This window comes from Osmerus mordax, chromosome 14, assembly GCF_038355195.1.
Source record: "Osmerus mordax isolate fOsmMor3 chromosome 14, fOsmMor3.pri, whole genome shotgun sequence".
In the NCBI taxonomy this organism is placed as follows: domain Eukaryota; kingdom Metazoa; phylum Chordata; class Actinopteri; order Osmeriformes; family Osmeridae; genus Osmerus; species Osmerus mordax.
This window is the reverse complement of record NC_090063.1, coordinates 5,991,176-6,011,126: the sequence shown is the minus strand read 5'-3', so window position 1 is coordinate 6,011,126 and position 19,951 is coordinate 5,991,176.

Genomic DNA, 19,951 nt, shown 5'->3' with positions numbered 1-19,951 from the left:
AAGAACAAACCGCAGGGTTCTTGAACCATACGGGGACAGAGAGTTCCGAACGGAACATTGAAATGAGCCGGTGGATTCCACGGTTGCGATGCGTCTCCAGCTTCAGAGAGGAGGAGAGGAGCACACTCCCTGGTGACTTCAGTCATGCGGGGTGATGAGATGGAGGGGGAATATCAGTAGACACACACATTCGGCACCAGACTCTGGAGCTGTGGAACAGATGGTATGTTTTCAAACGCAGTTCAAATGCCTCAGATTTTACGAAATGATTCATCAATGAAAATTCAATCATGAATATTTCTATTGTCCTCGCACAGATATTTTGTGTCCATGATTCAACACTGGTTCACCATGGTCCTTGTGTGTTAGCGCCAGTGGAGGTCTTGTGTCTTTGTGATGCACGCGGCCACCAACACTCTCCTTCTGGGCGAAGTGACTCGAAGCTGGAGATGTGCCGCCATCTAGTGAAGGCTTGAGGTAGTGCACTCCATGCACGGTGTGCGCATGTGCAATCTGTGTGTGTGTGTGTATATATGTGCGTGCATGTGTACTTCCCCTTAAAGCTGTTGAAAGCTCCACCAGATGGTGCTCAGAGACTCGATAACGTCCCCCACATTGCACGTACGGTCATCACAAGGTTGCTTCCTCCTTCGGAGAAGGAGTGCCTCGGTGGGTACTGCAGAGTTCACTGTCTGTCTGGTCAGCATTCGTTGTTGGGTAATCCTCTCCATCTGAATCTAAAGCCTCGGCCTTATTTTCTCATTCCTGAGAGTCAAACTCTCCTTTCTCTCTCCCCTCTGCCTTCTGGGTCATGGGAGGCTCGGAAGACAGGCAGTTGGAAGTAGGAGTTTGTGAGACAGGTTATCAAGGTAGGGAGTTGGGTAGGTGACAGGAGAGACTTACTTGAGAAATATGCAGATACGTTGATTCTAGGTTTTTGTTTTCAGTTGAAAGGGGAACACACCCAGAGAATTGTGGCTGATACCAAGCTGGGACCAGCTGATGCCTTCAGCTATGGTTCCCTTAGATCCCCCCAACACAAACACACACACACACACACACCCACACACAAGATTGCTTCCATGTGTATTGGTAACAGACGTGGCATTTTGGGGACACTTTCACAGAAATCTGGACAAACAAAACGCCCCCATCCGTTTGATATGGTTTTGTTCTTTATCACATGACCTTGGAGTGAGGTCTTGGCAGGGGGCAGAAGTGGCTGCAGTTACACTGCCAGAGCCCTGATCTCACCCCCTGAGAGCAGACAGACGTAGACAGACAACCCTCCACCTAATCAGGCCCCCCTGACTGGAAAGGACATTTTGTCGGGCGTCCCCCATAGGAGGGGAGGAGACCAGAGGATACCCCTACTGTCTCAGCTCAGGTGAGGAGCTTCGTCTGGGATGGGGGTCCAGCCTGGAGGAAAAGAGCTCCAGGAGGAGCAGGTAGCAGCAGGAGCACAGCAGCATTGTTACCCAAACAGGAGGAGCATCTGGCAGGCTGCCTGCACCCTGGCCGCATGACTCATGTACCTCTCCCCTGGGGCAGGAGGCCACGGGAACACCAGCCAGCAACACAAATGATGTTAACCCTTTGTTTGGTTCCTCGGAAACAATTATAGGCTCGGTTACTTTCATGTTATAATGTGTGCTGGTATGTGCGTTTGTTTGTCCTCTCCCCCACTGAGAGCCAGGGAAACGATGATGGAATCACAGCGGCGGGTGGAGAGAGGAAAAGAGAGAGTTCGGAGAGATCTCTTTTGCAGACTTAGCTCGCTCCTGGATGGACGGATAGGGAGATAGAGAGGTAGAGAAAGGGAGAGTTGAATGAAAGGAGGCAGATTGGGAACGACAAAGGGAAGGCTGTGGAAGATGCCTAGCAAAGGACTGAAAGAGCCCCGAAGCACACGTGGAAATGAGCTGACGGGTTAATGAGGCAGGGAGGTCAGTGGTGAGAGGGATGTGGAGGATCAACAGAGGCTGAATGAGGTGAGCAAAAGGCAGAGTGAGAGGTCAAACAAGGGTGGAGAGGAGGGAGGGGCCAGAGGATAGAAGGAGAGGAGCAGGAGAGGAGCAGGTGGAGGGCCACGTCCGTGGAGGAGTGGGAACTGGCTTTCCACCTCCTATCCCTCACAGCAGATGCAGGAGGACATTCCTCTCACATCAAGTTTGGACAACGTGTTTGACAAAAGTTGTTCGATTCCAGAAGATACCTTCCGCTGTGTCCCAGATGTGGTGTTGAGCTGCCAAGCAGTGTGGGAGGGCCGGCTCCCAGATTGGACAAGACTCAGTGGGCACATCAGAAGTGCATCAGGCGTCATGGTAACCTGTGGTAGGCCATGTATCTGTGCCGATCGTTTAAAGCTAAGGAGCTGACGAGACATGCCACAAACAATTGAAGCCAAATGAACCATATTGGAGATCCGGGTCCATGTGTGCACACACTGCTGTACACAGGAACACACACCCATACACAAGCACACAGACACACGTACACACTCACTCTGACTCCAGTGGCTCTCTGCTCCCGCACTGCACTCGATGGTGCTCTAAGGTGCCAGTGGTATGTGAGAGGAAAAGCCCCCTGGATGTCTGCTCTGTAGAACCTTTAATGTTCTGTGAAAATATGGCAGCCTGCTATCTGGATGAGAGCACTGACTGAGCAGAAGAGAGGGAAACAGAGCAGAGGAGGGGAGTTGAATGGGAGCCTCGACCGCAGATGGCATGTGTGTTTTTGAACCAGTTAGTTTTTTTATTTGTGTGCGTGTGTGCCTGTGGTTTTGTGTGTTTGTGTGCAGAATGGCAGCAAATCTCACACCTACTGAGAGGCCATGAGGAAACACACTCGTCCCTTGCACAGACAAACTCCAGAACGGGGTTAGGTGCGCCACAGAGACAAATCAAACAGACCTTGATTACTTTCAAGATGACTTTCACAAGTTTTACAACAACAAGTACAAAGAAACAAAGCCCCCAACCCGCAGGTGTGAGCAGGTCCCTTACCAGAACGCACGCTGGCTGGCGTTACCGTGGCAACAACAACAATCACAACAACAGCAGGAGTGACAGCAGTGACGACGAGAGGGAACCCTCACGGAGATCCCTCCTGGAATGTTTTGCCAACTGTGGAATGAGGTTGCCACGGCAACAGGAGGCCGCCGAGGGAAACCCCTTATCTGCTGATGTTGTCCTCAGGGTTGTTGTCACACTGCAATGGCCGCAGAGTTAAAGAAGAGAGGGAGAGGAAAAAATAAAGGGCAAGACAGAACACATACGCACACCTTGGAGTCGATTGAAGTCTGGGCACTGGCATGTGCGTAACCATGGAGATACTCTAATGTTTACATGTGGGCGGAAGCAGCACCATAATGGGAATGAATGGTTGTAAAGAGGCAGAAAAAAGAGGGTGTTCCTTGTCCCTGTTGAGGAGAGCTAACGCTGAAGACCTGAACTTTCACCCAAGCACTCCACGACTTGTTGTAGTGAATGAACTACAGGAGGAGGGAGGGGGAGGAGGGTGCAGCTTCAATCAGAAAATGGAATGTGATTGTGAAACACAAATACTTTACTCTCTCACTGTCTCTCTCTCTCTCTCTCTCTCTCTCTCTCTCTCTCTCTCTCTCTCTCTCTCTCTCTCTCTCTCTATCTCTCTCTCGCAATCTTCATTACTTTGTCTCTATCTTTTTCTCTTTATCTCTGTCTCTCTCTCTTGGATTACTTTGTCTCTATCTTACTTTGTCTCTATCTTTTTCTCTTTATCTCTCTCTCTCTCTGGGCAGACACACAAAGCTGAATTTTGACTGCGTGGGAATGGGATGATAAAATTCTTAATGACTTACTAATGATTATGCCTGTTTCCATTTAAACCCTACAAAAAGTACCAACATGTAGGTCATCAGTAAACCCAACCAGCCACTACAATTACCAAATTTTCCACAAAATCCACATTTACACAAAAAATCTATTGATTCCCAAAGTCGACTTGAGCTGTGCTAGTGGATCATGCTCTCTACCTGCTCCTCTACTGTGAATATGGAGCATGTTCATGCTGTCAATCAATTGTCCTCCAGTTCTTCTCCATCCCTCCTCCAGACCTCTTTCCTCTGCCCTCCTCCAGCCCTCCTCCAGCTCTCTTCCATCCCCCCTCAAGCACTCCTACAAACTTCCTCCAGACCTCTGCTGTCCAGCCCTCCTCCAGCCCTCCCCCAGGCCTCCTTCAGGCCTCCTCCAGCCCTCTTCCAGCCCTCCTCAGCCCTCCTCCAGCCCTCTTAAAGCCTTCCTCCAGCCCTCCTCCAGCCTTCCTCCAGCCCTCCTCCAGCCCTCCTCCAGGCCTCCTCCAGGCCTCCTCCAGGCCTCCTCCAGCTCTCCTCCAGCCCTCCTCCAGCCTTCCTCCAGCCCTCCTCCAGCCTTCCTCCAGCCTTCCTCCAGCCCTCCTCCAGACTTCCTCCAGCCCTCCTCCAGCTCTCCTCCAGCCTTCGTCCAGCCCTCCTCCAGACTTCCTCCAGCCCTCCTCCAGCCTTCCTCCATGTGCATTTGAACTCCCGCTCCCTGCCCAACCAGTGAGGATGACAGGCCAAAGGGCTGATATGCTGCAGGAGGTATTGGCACATCACATCTCCTTTATAGCAGTTAATGCTCTTTCCATTCAAATACAGCGCCAGCCCCTGTATATTGTTTTATTTCTCAGATGACAGTCGGTAAAGCCATCAACAGTCTGTTTCTACCTTTTTTTTTATTACAGACTGAAGGGGGGCAATGGAAATGTATGGAGGGAAAGACTGGCACCCTTTCAGTTATGGGGGAGTCAGGTGGGCATCAGCTTCTTCCAACAGACCTGCATGACAGCTTCTACACCAACACCAGCCCAGGAGTAGACCAAGAGGAGAGATAGTGTATGGATAGTCTTTCTATCCATACATTCTTTCCCTCCTCACCTCTCTTTCTTTCTGCCCTTTTACTTTTGACCCTCTCTTTCTGGCCTCTTCTCCACTCTCCCCTCCCTCCATCTCTATCTCTAGGTATGTCCCTCTCTCTCTTTCTCTGGCAGGCTGTAGAGTGAGAGTGATCTGTGAGTCATTTCCACATGCCATGTCAGTCATCACCTCTCACTCAGTCACTGCAAAGCAAAACTTAGGAGAGAGTTTGCACCAATGTGTTCAAACACATTAGAGGTCTGCCCACGGCTCTCAATGCTGTACTGTATATCTGTCACTATAAACTTTGTTTAACCCTTCAGTTGAACACACCTCCTGAGAATATCACAATGCTGCTTGTACCAACAACTTGATCAGGCTGGTTAATGGCTCCTCCTCTGATGGAAAAGAACAGAGACCTAGAAAGAGGAGTGATAGAAAGATTGTTTTATCAGATGCAGTAAGGGATCTGGCCACTTCCTAATCAAACCTGTTTTTACATCCACAAACTTTATATCCCAAAGTATTTGGGCACCTGATCATCACAACTATCTGAGCTTGTTACATCCCATGGCAAAAAGATGGGCATTAATATGGAGTTAGCACCCCCTTTGTGGCTGCCACTCTTCTGGGAAGGCTGGCCACAAGATTTTGGATTTGTTTGTGTTAGCCCATTCAGTTACAAGAGCACTAGGGAGTTTGGGCACTGATGTTGGGTGATTGGACATGGTTGGCTGATGGCGTTAGAATTCATCCTAAATGCATCTAATGGTGTTCATGTCCGGGATCTCACAAGAGAGGTCTATACAGAAATGTTTTGTCTATTTTGGTGTGGAAAAACTTGACTGGCCCAAACAGATCCCTGATCTAAACACCATCAAGCACATTGGGATCAATTCTTACAACATCTGTAAGTCAGGTGTACTCACCCAACATCTGTAAGTCAGGTGTACTCACCCAACATCTGTAAGTCAGGTGTAGTCACCCAACATCTGTAAGTCAGGTGTAGTCACCCAACATCAATGCCCATCTTTAATGCTCTTCTGGTAGAATGGAAACTCCTGCATCAATGTTTCAATTGTGCCCCCAAAAAATCATAAAACGATCTCCATAAATGTAAAGACATCCATCAATGCTTTATTTACAAACTCAGTTAAAACACACTGCCTTCATTGAATGTGTTCTTAAGCTTATTTGATTTTGGGCACTTTGAATCAATAATTGCAATCTATATTACACCTTGTCTGAATGAGCAGCTCTTCAAAGGGACGCCCTGTTGCATCCCCTCGTCCCGTACATACGGTGACCTTCTGTTTGGTAAACAAGCCATGTGGACTTGATGTTATCTGCCAATTTGGATAATGTTAATATATGCTTATACGCTCTGAAATATTAATCCGAATATTTTACCTCCTGTCCTGAGCTCGTTAAGAGGCCTAATCCTCGTTAAGATCAGCCAGCCGTCTGACAAGGACCTGAAGGGCCTGTTTATCCTGCCTGTGACCTGCTGAATAAAAGATAAACCAAATCAAAGTTAGCTACCTTTAAAGTGCATCAATCATTTAGTTGGTGCATCTAAGCCTTGTATTAAAAACACTCTATGATTCATTTATTATTTTCTTTATGGCAGAAGCTCCTGGTAGCAATGTCGCCAGAAATGTTGGACCCCATGAACAGCTTCTCCACTGGAGTACAGAGAGAGGGCTCTCACTCAACTGCAACACTTCCTGTACTTATAAATCTCAGGTCTCTTTCACTGATGGATCCACGCCCTAATATTTTACAGTACCGGTTTAATCACATACACACACTCACACACACATTCAGACACAGCCCAGTTTTCCATGATGACAGCCAAGGCGTTCTGTGACGCAGGCCTGAACACAATCATTCTATGGTGTTTAGTTGTACAGTCTGTGCTACACACCTATTTTTCAATGTACCTTCACACCACTTAAGAGCATTTGAGATTCCTTTGGTGTCATCTCCATGTACTCTATTTTCACTCTGTTCTGTACTCTCACACCCTCTTCCTCTGTCTTCTTAATCAAAGGAAAGAGAGATTTAGAGTGGGAGACGAACGACGAGGACAGGGAGATTTAGAGAGGGAGAGGGAGGAGAGATGATGGGAGAGATTTACAGGGGTAAAGGGAGATTTAACGGAGGGGGAGAGATTCCGAGGAAGTCAACTTTGGGGTTTTGATATGATTGGCCCCTTGGTACGGTCTGCTCTGTGTAATTGAAAAGTCCTTTGAGACTATTTCAGGAGAGCAGTGGGAACGTGGAGTCCAGAGGTGCTGGGGTGAGAATGTTCATCCAGCCGCTGCTTTCCCAGTGACTGGGTCTGCGTCGAGTCCCTGCGGCTATTTCTGGATACCGTCACTCTAAGGTTTCTCACACAGAAATACATGTGATGAGAATGTGTAACATTATCTAGGTATGTCCATGAAATGATCCATCTGGAGAGAGAGACAGAGAAATTAAGCACTTAGAGATCCCAGTTCCCAGTTTTAAACAACAGCGCTTGACTGAGGGGGCAGGACATCTGCTTCTGACACCAGTCCACAGTCCTCAAACCACCAGTGTGCCCACAAACCCAAATTAACGCTGTCTCACTGCAAGGAAAAGTTTAAACAAACATAAATATCAAGCGTCAGCGTCTTCTCCCCGGCTCAGACGGAGTCACAATGGACTCCCGGCACTGCTGTCGTCACTACCTCGTATTGTGGAGTTAGTTTGAGTTCATCTGTCTCCAAAAGGCCCCGCCGGGACCATGAGGAGACAATGAGATTAAAGAGCTCCACACGCTGCATTTGTTCTGCACAAACTGGGAGTCTACTTCAGGTCACCGAAGGTTAATACGTGTAGCGTTCCGATGTTTCATGAGATGGGGTGCACCTATTGTAGAGACCACACACACACAGACACACACAGACACAAACACTCACTGAACACTTCATGGGAATGTCGTTTGCTTTATCCCATGGGTGCATGGTATTGCTCTCATTTTTCACAGCACTGACTGTACTACTGTAATGAAGACATTGTAAGACTGTAGTTGAGGAATTTATATCTTATTATTGTGCTTTTGTATTATTGTCCAATCAGAATCCATTTATTAGCTATCCATTGTAATCAAGATATTATTGATACACAGTTTTTTCTGCTGTACTTTTTATATTGTACCATTTGTACAGCGCTTTGGAAGAAGCGTCTATAAATGAATACAACTTAATCTAATATACATGTAATTCAATTGAAAAGAGAATCATTGGCAACACAAGCAGCTCCTAACATTACCAAGTAAAATTGTAAAATGATGTGACTGCGATGACTCAAAATATCTATGGTCATATGGTTTGAACCTATTTTTATATTAAAAAAGAATATTGCCCCATAAATATGTCACAATAGACACTTTAAAGCAAATCTCTAAAGTCTCCCCCGACTCCAACAACTATCACCACATGAAAAGATCTTTCCACTGTAAGTGTATTAATCATCAAGAGTATTACAAGCTTGTAACATATCTTTTACACCACAACATGCTACAGTAAGAGGTGTGTAACACAGGGAGGGGTGTGGGTACTAAACTCTGCTGACAGAGTGGATCTGGCCTGGTCTACAGTATTATAGATTCATGTCAGAGCTTGTAGCTCACTAAGAGAAGATGGACGTTTAGGTGTTTCCTGAAGGGGAGTTCCCCTCCGTGAAGATCCTGGCCCGTTGACTCAGCAATCTATCTTCCTCCCCTCCCACAAAATACACGCAGCATTCAGGCCCATAACATTATCGCTGTTTAGAAGATTTAACTTCTAAAGAGACAAGTACCTTCAAATATACTGGGGTATTTACTGAGAATTTCCTTCAAAAGCCCCTTTTTATTTGACCTTTATAAAGTAGTCATTTTACAGTGACGTTTTCATCGCTCTGCATCTGACGACAGACTCTCCATACTCCTCCTCTGTGTCGTGGGTTTGGGCTGAGTTGAACAAACACATCTTATTTGCTCTCAAGAACACGGGATCTGATCCTCAACACGGGGTCGTAGCTCCACATTACGACCTGCTTAACTACTTTGCCACTTCAGAGACAGTAAAGAAGCAGTCTGGTTCTAATGAAGCCTGGCAAAGCACTTTGCAACATGGTACATCTACCCCAGATTACACACACATGCACACACACACTTACACACACACATGGATGTACACACAATCATCCATGCACGGATGTCCACACACACACACGTACACAAACAAAGTACTAACACACACACCATACTTTTCCCCTCGCATCAGCAAACAAACCACTGCAGAACCTTATTACAATGCCTCTTCATTAAACAAGATACTATAACCCAACACTGGCAGACAATGTTTTGGTTTTTAACAGAACATTACACTCACCATAAAGTCCCCTTTTTCATTTAATACTCCAAGTCTAGACTATATTTTTATGATCATTAATGCCAGCGGCTAATTGGGCTTTTATTGTTAAAGTCGATTTGTTTGAGTTTTTTTTTAGCCCCTTAGTTTTTGTCATTCCTGGTGTCTCCAGGGGAACACCAGTCAGCCACCCACTCTGACAGGGTGAGCCAGGCTGAGCCTCAGATGATGCTGGTCCTGGTGCACTTGACAGCATTTGTACTCGGCGCAAACAATAAAGTAGGAGAGAGAGGTGAAGAAGGGAGGGAGAGTGCGAGAGAGAGAGAGAGAGAGAGAGAGAGAGAGAGAGAGAGAGAGAGAGAGAGAGAGAGAGAGAGAGAGAGAGAGAGAGAGAGAGAGAGAGAGAGTAAAACAGTTGGATGTTGGACTGCTAAGGTAGCTGTTCGGTGAGGGGTTCAGGGTTTCTTGGCTCACCTTGCCCCCTCCAGGACAGCACAGAGAGAGAGAGGAAGAGAGAGAGAGTAACTGCAACCTACAAACCACCATCTACAGTAAATGTAGGATGGCTGACATGATAGTGATGGTCTCTGTAACAGAGGGTTGACGGTGTAGGGTTACTCTGTACCTGGTGACTTTCTTCCACATGCTATTTACCACTCCAACCTCCCATTTACAGCGTAATTACCTCACCCATCCTGCTCCACAACTCCCCCCCCCCTTCCAGCTCACTGGCTGGCCACTCACCAGCTGTTAACGGGTGTTGTCCTGAGGGGTAGAGGGGTGGGTTGTGTGTGGAGAGAGGGCGGAGGGAGAGGAGAGTGTTGCATGTGCTTCCTTGATTCTTCTAACAATAATAAGACGCTGTATGTCGTCCAGCTTGTTGTGTCCCCAGCAGGAGCAGCTCTTCCAGGTAACATATGTGTTATAAGAGACGTGAGGAGGAGGAGGGAGTGGGGGACAAGGAGATGACATCTAGGACCCTGGAGCACCCTGCCTCTCCTGCCTCTGCTCTTGTGCCTCATCACATTTACATTTAGTCATTTAGCAGACGTTACAGTAAGTACAGGGACATTCCCCTGAGGCAAGTAGGGTGAAGTGCCTTGCCCAAGGACACAACGTCATTTTGCACGGCCGGGAATCGAACTGGCAACCTTCAGATTACTAGCCCGATTCCCTAACCGCTCAGCCACCTGACTCATCAGTGTTGTGTTTGTTGCTTTGCCTTCCTGATTTTCTTTTTCTTCCTCCTCTAACCCCTCTCTCTTTCGGCCTCCTTTTTTTATCGGTTTTCATCTGCCCCCTGTTTTCGTACATTTTTGTCCAGCCTTTTCTGCTTTATTTGACAGTGACCGTTTGAGAGAAGCAGGAAAGGCAGGGGAGAGAGAGACGGGATGACATGCAGTTAATGTCCCCGGCTGGAATCAAACCCAGGCTGCTGCGGTAAGGATGTGTGGCGTGGGACTTTGACCCTGTGAGCCAAAAGGACGCCCCCATCTGCCCGTTTTGACTCCCTCTCCTTCTCTCCCTTCACTCTTCTTTCACCGTCTCCTGTGCTAATGCAAGTTGGTGGCTTTTCTTCTGGGGAGCCACAAGGCTGCGGTACCTACACATCTCAGCTGTGCACACAGAGGGACAGAAGAGACTACGGGACACAGGGAAGAAGTGTGGAAGGAACAGGCTGGGATGAGGGGAGAGACAGGGGGATAGATAAAGAAAAGAATCATGTCCAGGCCATACTGCATAAACATAGATTGAAAGAGACTATTTAAGCTAAACTGTCTGTTCTACATTGTAACAATCTTTGTGTGGATATTCTGCTGTAGGCCAGTCTTCTCAGGGTTAGGGTGTTGTTACAAGGTATACAGTATTTACACACACTCTCACACACACACACACACACAAACACACGCACACTTTGCCTTGGAGCTCCTTTCCAGCTGCCATAGTCAGTTATCTGCCGGGCTGTGTTCTGCCCACATGGTTTGATTCATATTTCTGATGTAAACCAGGTGCTTCATGCCACCTCCACCTAGTCTCCTCATCCCCCTCTTCCCTCCTCTCTCCCTTAAAGCTGCAGTAGGTAACATTGTAAGACAAATTTAAATATGAGAAAGAGCACCCCAACATTGAACTTCAGTGCTTTCATCCAGCTCAGTTTTGATTGACAGTGGTTTCACAAAATAAGCGAGAGAAAGAGCCCTCCTTGCCGAGAGCGATTGGCTAGAACAGGATTGCTGTAACAGAATTGGCTGGAACGTAGGAGCCGCTGCAAATGTAGAAATTGATATTCCACTGGTACTGCACTGTCTATGATGCTAAAAAAAACTCTCAGAAGACCTTATTAGCTTACATAACATGTTTATGGGGGGACAAATCTTTGTTAATTTTTTTTATTTTTTATCTTACCTATTGCACCTTTAACCTCCTTCCTGTTTTCCTCCCTCTCTATAACCAGCCTTGTTCAAGTGACCTTTTGTTTGATTTGCGGTGTCATGCAGTTGAATCTTTGGAGAAGTTTAGTTCAACGGATTGCAAAAGAGAGAGCGAGACAGAGATAGATGGAAAGAAAGAGAAGAGGATGGGGAAGATACATGGAAATGGGAGAGAATGTGGGAGGGAGAAGGGGAGAGAGGGAGTGAGAGAGAGAGAGGCGTGGCAGGCAGCACGGTTGCCTAATGACCACAGAGTGATGATTTGTTTATCTTTCTCTAGACTGAGAACGATTGATTGAGCTATATTTTCCCTGGAATTAGCACTAGTTATGCTAATCTGATTTAAATTAAAAAGCTTTGGTACTGACAACAGACTGCATTCACACACACTGTAAACACCCCCAAAGGCATTTTAGACCCCTAACTACCCCGACCTTCCTCTCCTCCCTCTCTCCTCCCCTGATGTTTATGGTGTGCACATTTAGTTTGAATCAAGATGTGCCATTCTGGTTAAAACCGACCGCACTGCACTAAAATAGGTTCCCTGGCTTAATTAGTGGGCCCTGTGGAAACCAGATACCCCGTGTTTATTGGCCCAAACGCTGCAATTCCAGTTGAACTGATGAAACAGGCTCCAGGCCGCTACAAGGGGGGCTGGGCTGAAGTGTTTAATTACGTACGACATGTATGTTCCTCAAACTAGATCATTCAGCCAATAAGTTCCCTGACTAGGCAGGAGACAAGAAGAGGATAAACAAATGGTTGAATCGGTTGAATTAAAATCGACCTTTTTGTCATTCTACAGCTCTCTCTCTCTCTCTTTCAGAACTCCCAGAACTTCTTCTTTCTCCTGCTCCTACTCCTGATCTTCATCCTCCCTCTCTTCTTCCTCCTCCTCCTCCTTCTGCTCCTTCTCCCCTCCTCCACCTCCTCCCCCTCCTCCTCCGGACCCTGCTGTGGAGCCATAGAGGATTTCCCTGGTTCCATCCATCAGATAATCTCCCCCCCCCCCCCCTTCCCCCCCAGGGCTGAAGCGGCCATGGTGATCTCCCGTGAGCTGAATAGAGACGACCACAAAGAGGTAGCAGGAAAGCTGTAACCGGAGCTCACGGGCCACGTCGCTGGATAGCGTGCTGATAGCGAGAAGCCTGGATTTGCGCTGTGTTTGAGTTGGTCTGCGCCGGTGTCTGGTATCAGGAGCCACGACGGGGCTCTGGTAACCTGTCTGGGTGGAAAAGATGGAGGGATCGAGGAATAGGTAGGGATGAGGGTGAAAGAAACAGAGGTATGACCTTGCTCTGAACCAGATAGCGAAACATTGAAATAAAACCGAATAAAAAAAAATGTATAGTACCTTTTGAAGAGAGTTGGAGGAGCAGTTGTGGTGACTGACTGCCCAGATGCAAACAACTACATTACCCATGATCTCAAACTACAGCAGGCGCAGGTGCCCGGGGGTCCCACAAAACTACAGCTGTGGGAAAACTACCTCTGTCTTTCAGTTCCCAAACAGACATGTCCCCAGGTAGCCATCAATATCTAGGATTTCAAACCTTCTACGTGACCACAGTGTGTGTTTGTGCGTGTGTGTGTGTGTGTTCGTCCATGCCTTTGAGCATGCAGGTGAGAAGCAAGAGGAAAGGCATTCACACGAGTGATCGACAACTTGGGTGTATTCAGAGGAAGCCGTGTCAAGTAAGGTGAGACGAGAGCCTTGTGTTGTGGAAGAGGTCATCACTATCATCGCTATTGTCTCCCTCAAACCATAGTCTGTACTCAAGTGTTTCACGGCACGTATCCACAAGACTGCATCACAGTGTTGAATTCCACAGGCACGTCTGTACCCGACCCTGCTTCAATCTTTAGATCACGCATGCTGCAGAACCTCTGGAGGATTCAAGACCTGGAATTAGAACTATTATATCGTTTCGGATTCTTTCCCCGGTATCTTGTCTCCCAGTCTCAGTACATACTGTAAATAACGCTCTCGGTTGTAAATAGTTTGTGGGCTTTTTTTAGGAGCCTTTGAAGACAGAAATGAGTGTATTCTGTGATGTGTGTTGGCCCCTGGGCTTGGTTCATCTTCTCTCTAATCAGCAGAGATGTGTTTGTGTCTCCACTAGGACACACACTGTAGGTCCGAAACGTGCTGCTAGTTCCCAGGCCGGATCAGGGCAGCGTCCTCATCATTGCAGGAGCATCGCTTATTGGGTGGACAACCCTTTAAAGGGAGACGTGCAGCCTGCTGGCCCACTCGGTGCTCAGCATGTTCCAATCTCCCCAGAGGGATCACCTCAAACAGGAGTGCCCTTGTTTGGATCTCCTTCACCTCTTCTCGGTTGCGCTCCTCAGAGCTGCCAAGATGACAGCACGCTTCTGCCATTGTCTGCCCCCCCCCCTCCCCCCGTCCACCAGTCGCTCCCTCCTCGACACCCTGAACCCCTCGCTGCTGCCGCTCGGATCTCTTATGTTGTTTATGTGTCCTCTGATCCTGCGCAAGTGCGACACGTCTTCAAAGTGAGTTCCACACAGGCTCATGGGAAATTTGCATGAAGAGACAGATAGAGAGCAAGAGAGTGAGAGAGAGAGAGTCACGTGAAGAGTCAGAAAGAAGGAGAGATAGATAAAGACAGAGAGAGGGATAGTCTATGAAAGAAAGTCAGTGTGACGAGCATCTGGTCGCCTGGTGACAGCGAAAATTCTGGGTAACCCCTGAGCATTTGCAGAACACACTTCCGTCATGAAAATATGTTGACTAAAGCTCCAACACCTTGAGGTATCTCACCGAACCTCTTCCTGCTGTTATCATCAGCCATCATGTCCTGCAGCATGTCTCACAGTTTCCATCACCATCATGCACTCTGTGGTTCCACTGACAATTAGAAGGAAGTGTATACTTTACTTCATAAAAAGATTTATGATGGAGGTGTTTAAAGCGAAGATGAAAGCCCTGATACAGTAATACATCAGCGATATGCAGGTATGCCTTCCTGTTGCGTACTTGTTGGTGGGGTTGAGGTTAAACCCTATGTATCTAAGACAACACTTGGAATTCCTGCGGGACACACACCTACAGCTAGCACCAGGCAGGTGCCACACGCACACTTTCTCTCTTTCTTGCTGTGTCATACACACACACACACACACACACACACACACCCTTATTTGATGAGGCAGCACCCAGGTAGCAGCCCCCCCCGGTCACATGTGGCAGTGTGCCCGGTGTTGTTGGAGGCGGGCACTGCCCTCTGTGCCAGGGCATGGGCAGGGAAGGACTTCCTTGATGGGCATGGGGCCGCTGAGTCAGCCGCGACAGGCTCGAGAGGGCAGGGTGGGGCCCAGTCAGCACGGCCGCAGGAGAACGTGTGGGACAGATGGGGGGGGGCGGAGTCGGAAAAGTTCCCGCGGGAGGGGGAGGGGAGGGGGAAGGACGAGGTGGGAATGCAATGGCAGATGAGGTCGCGAGTGAGAGGGTGTGTGTTCACGTGCGTGTGTCATATGAGTGAGCGTGTGTGCGAATGAGAGAACCTGTGTGTGCATGTGTTCAGGGATTGTGTCCGTGTGTGTGACGCAGGGTAGGTTGATCATGCGTCCTTCTTGTACAAGCTGTAAAAGACCTGGAGGGTAGCCAACTAGCACCCAGTGATGCAATGCTAGATCTGCTGAATGGATGGTTAGGAAGGCAATCATGCACACAGGCATTCAGGAACAGAATAGAGCAGACAGAACAGAACAGAATATGATTGAATGGAATCTTGTAGAATAGAATGTCCTGTTTTGGGGTGACAGTAAAACTGTCCTCAGTTCTGTTTCCATCAGATACAGCATAGACCCCACACATCACTCACACACACACCCTTTTACACACAGATCCAACCAGGCCATGTGTTTCATGGTCTGTGCTCCTTCTAAAATAGAACACCCGTGACAGAACCTATAGAAGTTTATGTGCCACTAAACTTAAAGCTCAGCCCCGACTTCAATGCTCTCTCCTCTCCTCTGCTTTCCTCTGCTCTCCACTACCCCTCTCTCTCCTCCTCTCTCCTCTCCTATGCTCTCCCCTCTCCTCTCCTCTCCTTTCACAAATTGTTGGAAACCTTGACTCCGTCATAATTTTATAACTGGATTTATGGCACCACCCAAGGCACACGTTACAGCTCAACCCTGGAGTATTTATCGGCCAAATATGTTACTTGGACCTCTTTAAACAGCTGTTGGAGTTTGTTGTGCCGGCTGAAACAATGATGTGCTCAATGACATTTTAAAAGCAACATTTGGAGATTTTTAATTTCATATTACCCCTATTTTGGAATGGCCCATGGAAAATTGTTAGTCTCTGTGGTGTGTTTCTGGGTTCACTGGTCTTTAAAGGAGGTGAATGACGCTTGAGAATATTTCTCACACTGTAGGCCTACAAGAAAACCTACTTGACCAAGAGCCAGACGATGTAATCTGGGATTACACTAGGCATACACTAGGCATTGGACTAATCATCAGACGTTATGAAAATGTCATCCAGATGTTTGTTTCCCTGTTCCCATGAACACCTGACAACATTCCAGCCCCAGAATATCACACCATGATCAAATTGCCATATTTTCTGTAAAGTGAAACAATGTATTGCAAGTGCGATGTACTTTACAGTGTGAGAAGAAAAACTGAAAACCCAGAGAGTTTTAAAGCAGCTGAAAGGTTTGTCTCATAAAGAGAGAATGAGACTGATATTATATCATCACTCATTTACAGTCTCAGATTAGGGGAAGGAGACATAACGTTGTCCTTACATTTGCTGTAGATCCAAAGAGAGAAAATATCAATTCATTTTTCTTCTCAAAATTCTTTCGACTTTTAAAGAGAAAATCCTTTTCTTAAATTCTAGCACATACAGACTTAAGGAGTTCATACATGCTCTTAAAGGGTTGTCTATGGAAATCACAATACTTATAGTGTAACTAACTAATATCGTATGTACTGCAAACCCTAACTCCAGTCCTAACCCATAAGTAGGTATTCATGTCACTACACAAGTCAACAGTAATTTCCTTAACTTTCCTGGCACCAATGCCTATAGAACACAAACTCAGTCCAAGGCCTAGCCAGCTCCATATATACATCTGGTTCCCACACCACAAACATATCAGACATCACCAACAGATCTGAGGTCTGGCACAAAACCAAACTTGACATTAACATAAAATGTATTTATTCAAGAAAGAAAGAAAACGAAAAAAGAAGATAAAGAGGGATGTGTATGGATGCTGCTACTTGAAAATAAAAAAGTGCATGTGTACATGTGTGCATGTGTGTGTCTACATGTGTGCATGTGTATGTGTGTGTGTGTACTATCTGAAAGCCACTGACAGTAAGTCATCACCTCCCTAGCTCGCAGCATGACTCAGAGTTTCCTACGACATGTAATGTAATGAAAGAAGCAAAATCCCAACAAGACCCACGCGACGCTACAGTAACATGTTGTTTAGAACACAGAAAACACCAACAGAGGAGTCTGTAAAGTGCTGATGACCCTGACCCTGACCGTGAACACAACCCCGATCCTAACCATGACCCTGACCACGGCCCTGACCATAACCCTAACCTCTTACTGTATGTCCCTCTGGGTGGGGTTGTTCTTTGTGAAGACAGACATATTGTTTGTTGTGTTTATGTTGGCTCAGCTGTGTCTGTGGTATGTCAGTATTTTCCTCTGACACCAATCTTATGTTTTCGAGTCTAAAACACACAATCACATCAGCGGAGCAATGCCCGAGTAACCCCTTTCAGGGAAAAATGTGGGGAATTTAGACAGAGGGAGGGAAAGAGAGGTGAGAGAGAGAAAGAAAGGAAGAGACAGAAAGAGGGACATATGCTGACTCAGAGGGAGGGATGTCCTCTCCTCCATTTCTCCTCTCCTCCATCTCTCCTCTCCTCCATCTCTCCTCTCCTTCTTGGTACTCCACTCTGCTCTCTGAACAGATGGACTCAGGAGAGACACACCGCAGGACAATGTACTGGCACAGGGAGAGAAACAAAACAGAGAGAGAGAGAGAGAGAGAGAGAGAGAGAGAGAGAGAGAGAGAGAGAGAGAGAAGAGAGAGAGAGAGAGAGAGAGAGAGAGAGAGAGAGAGAGAGAGAGAGAGAGAGAGAGAGAGAGAGAGAGAGAGAGAGAGAGAGAGAGAGAGAGAGAGAGAGAGAGAGAGAGAGAGAGGAGAGAGAGAGAGAGAGAGAGAGAGAGAGAAGAGAGAGAGAGAGAGAGAGAGAGAGAGAGAGAGTAAAACAGTTGGATGTTGGACTGCTAAGGTAGCTGTTCGGCGAGGGGTTCAGGGTTTCTTGGCTCACCTTGCCCCCTCCAGGACAGCATTCCAACGCAGTCGTTTACATTTTGTTCATGCGAGGTCCCTCCAGTGCGACTTGTGGTGCTCATCAACATCTCACTGCAACTCTGTGAAATAATCTCCATATAAAGGTCCTTCAAAGAGGAGCCTACCCGATATCATGTACTAACCAAACACTTCTCCCTTTTTGTTGGACGTGCCTTTACCTGTCTCACATCCTCTGTGTCTGATGTCAGACTTCACATAGTTTCATGCAGAGTTTTGCAGGATGGCCCAGGTCTTTATGGGTCTAAATTACTTATTTAATTCATATTGTGATAAAACATCTATGAAGCTTAACAACGTTTCAGTCCTCGTCTGGAGAGGAAAGTTGTGCCAGTTTGAATCAGGATATAATGGAAAGCATCTTTCAGTTTGAAATGTGTAACTTATCTTTGTTTACTCTCCCTCAATAAAAATGTCCCTCGTCCCTCTCCTTCTCTCTCTTTCCCTCTCTCCCCTCTCTCTCCCCCTCTATTTTCTCACTTTCCCCCTCTCTCTCTCTCTCTCTCTCTCTCTCTCTCTCTCTCTCTCTCTCTGTCTCACTCTCTCTTCATCCCTCCAGTGGGTCTAACAGGCGTGTGCTCCCCTTGCTCTCTCGTCCTCCCAGTAATGACAGGTTGGTGTAACATGACCCATATTTTCCTCTTCAGAGTCTGTTATCAATTCTCCGTTTTCTCACTGGACCGACCACATGATAGGAGTTAACTGAAGGACCCAGATATGACTTTACGTGCTGTCAATTTAACAGCTCTCATTCAGGGCACATGGACTCAGTGTAACTCTGCCAGGCTCCATGTTAGCTGGCACTGATGATGCATAGGTCTGCAATCAGTATACTATCCCTAATCTGCAGTTGACTATGAAACTGATATTAGATGACGTGGATATCTTTTTGTTACACATGTTATCTCGGCTGGGATCAGAGGTCGGATAATTACTGTAATCAGCTGTGTGTGTGGTTCTGACCCCCACTATCAACCGGATGTCACAACCTTCTTACTGTAGTATGTCAGGTTTTTCACACGTAAACATACTTTATTTACTGAGCAGGTGGTGAAGCCTCAGTCAAATTGGCTTCCCATGGAAGTTGTGAGGGAGAGTGAGGATACATCCGGGTTGCACAGTTGAACTGGTGTTATTGTTGCACTGACTGTACGGCACAGATGTTGTTGCTTTTTACTCCAAACACTCCAAAGCCCTGGGGATTCCCTGTGGTAATACTGTAAGCCTCTCAAACTGCGTTCTTTTGTGTCGTAACCCAACCTTTTTACCCTTGACCTCCGACTTTCAGAGAAGAGTCTGTGTTGTAGTCTGGGAATTTTCTCTCCGGAATTCTCTCTCTTGGTGTGGTTGCTAGGTGACATGTGGAGTCAGGAATCTGCTGATTTCAGATGTGGTTGTGATTGTCAAATCATAGCAGCGTTCTGATTAGAACCATGTTCTCTCTGCGGGAGTCTTTCCTCACCACTCTCTCCTCCAGCACAGAGACCAGACCCTGGGAGACTCCCAGAAGACTGACGAGAACCAAAATTCCTGTTAAGAGAAAGGATATCTGAAAACACATAAAGATGGGGTTAGATATTTTGGATGCCATATTGTGACTGACTGATCTTGGTTGACGATCAAGCACATGCCGGTAGGATCTGATCACTTCGCACTCGTATTTAAGTCTGTGTAATGTATCATTATTATAGCCTTCTGTCTCTTATGCGTTCATGGTCTGTTACTCATCTCTGCTAACACCCCTGTTGTTGTTGGAGCTGCTCACTACTGTGCTCTCCAGAGACAATGGAGGATGTTCCTCGCGCAGCAAGCTGTGTTTACGCCACGGACCACCATGTCAAC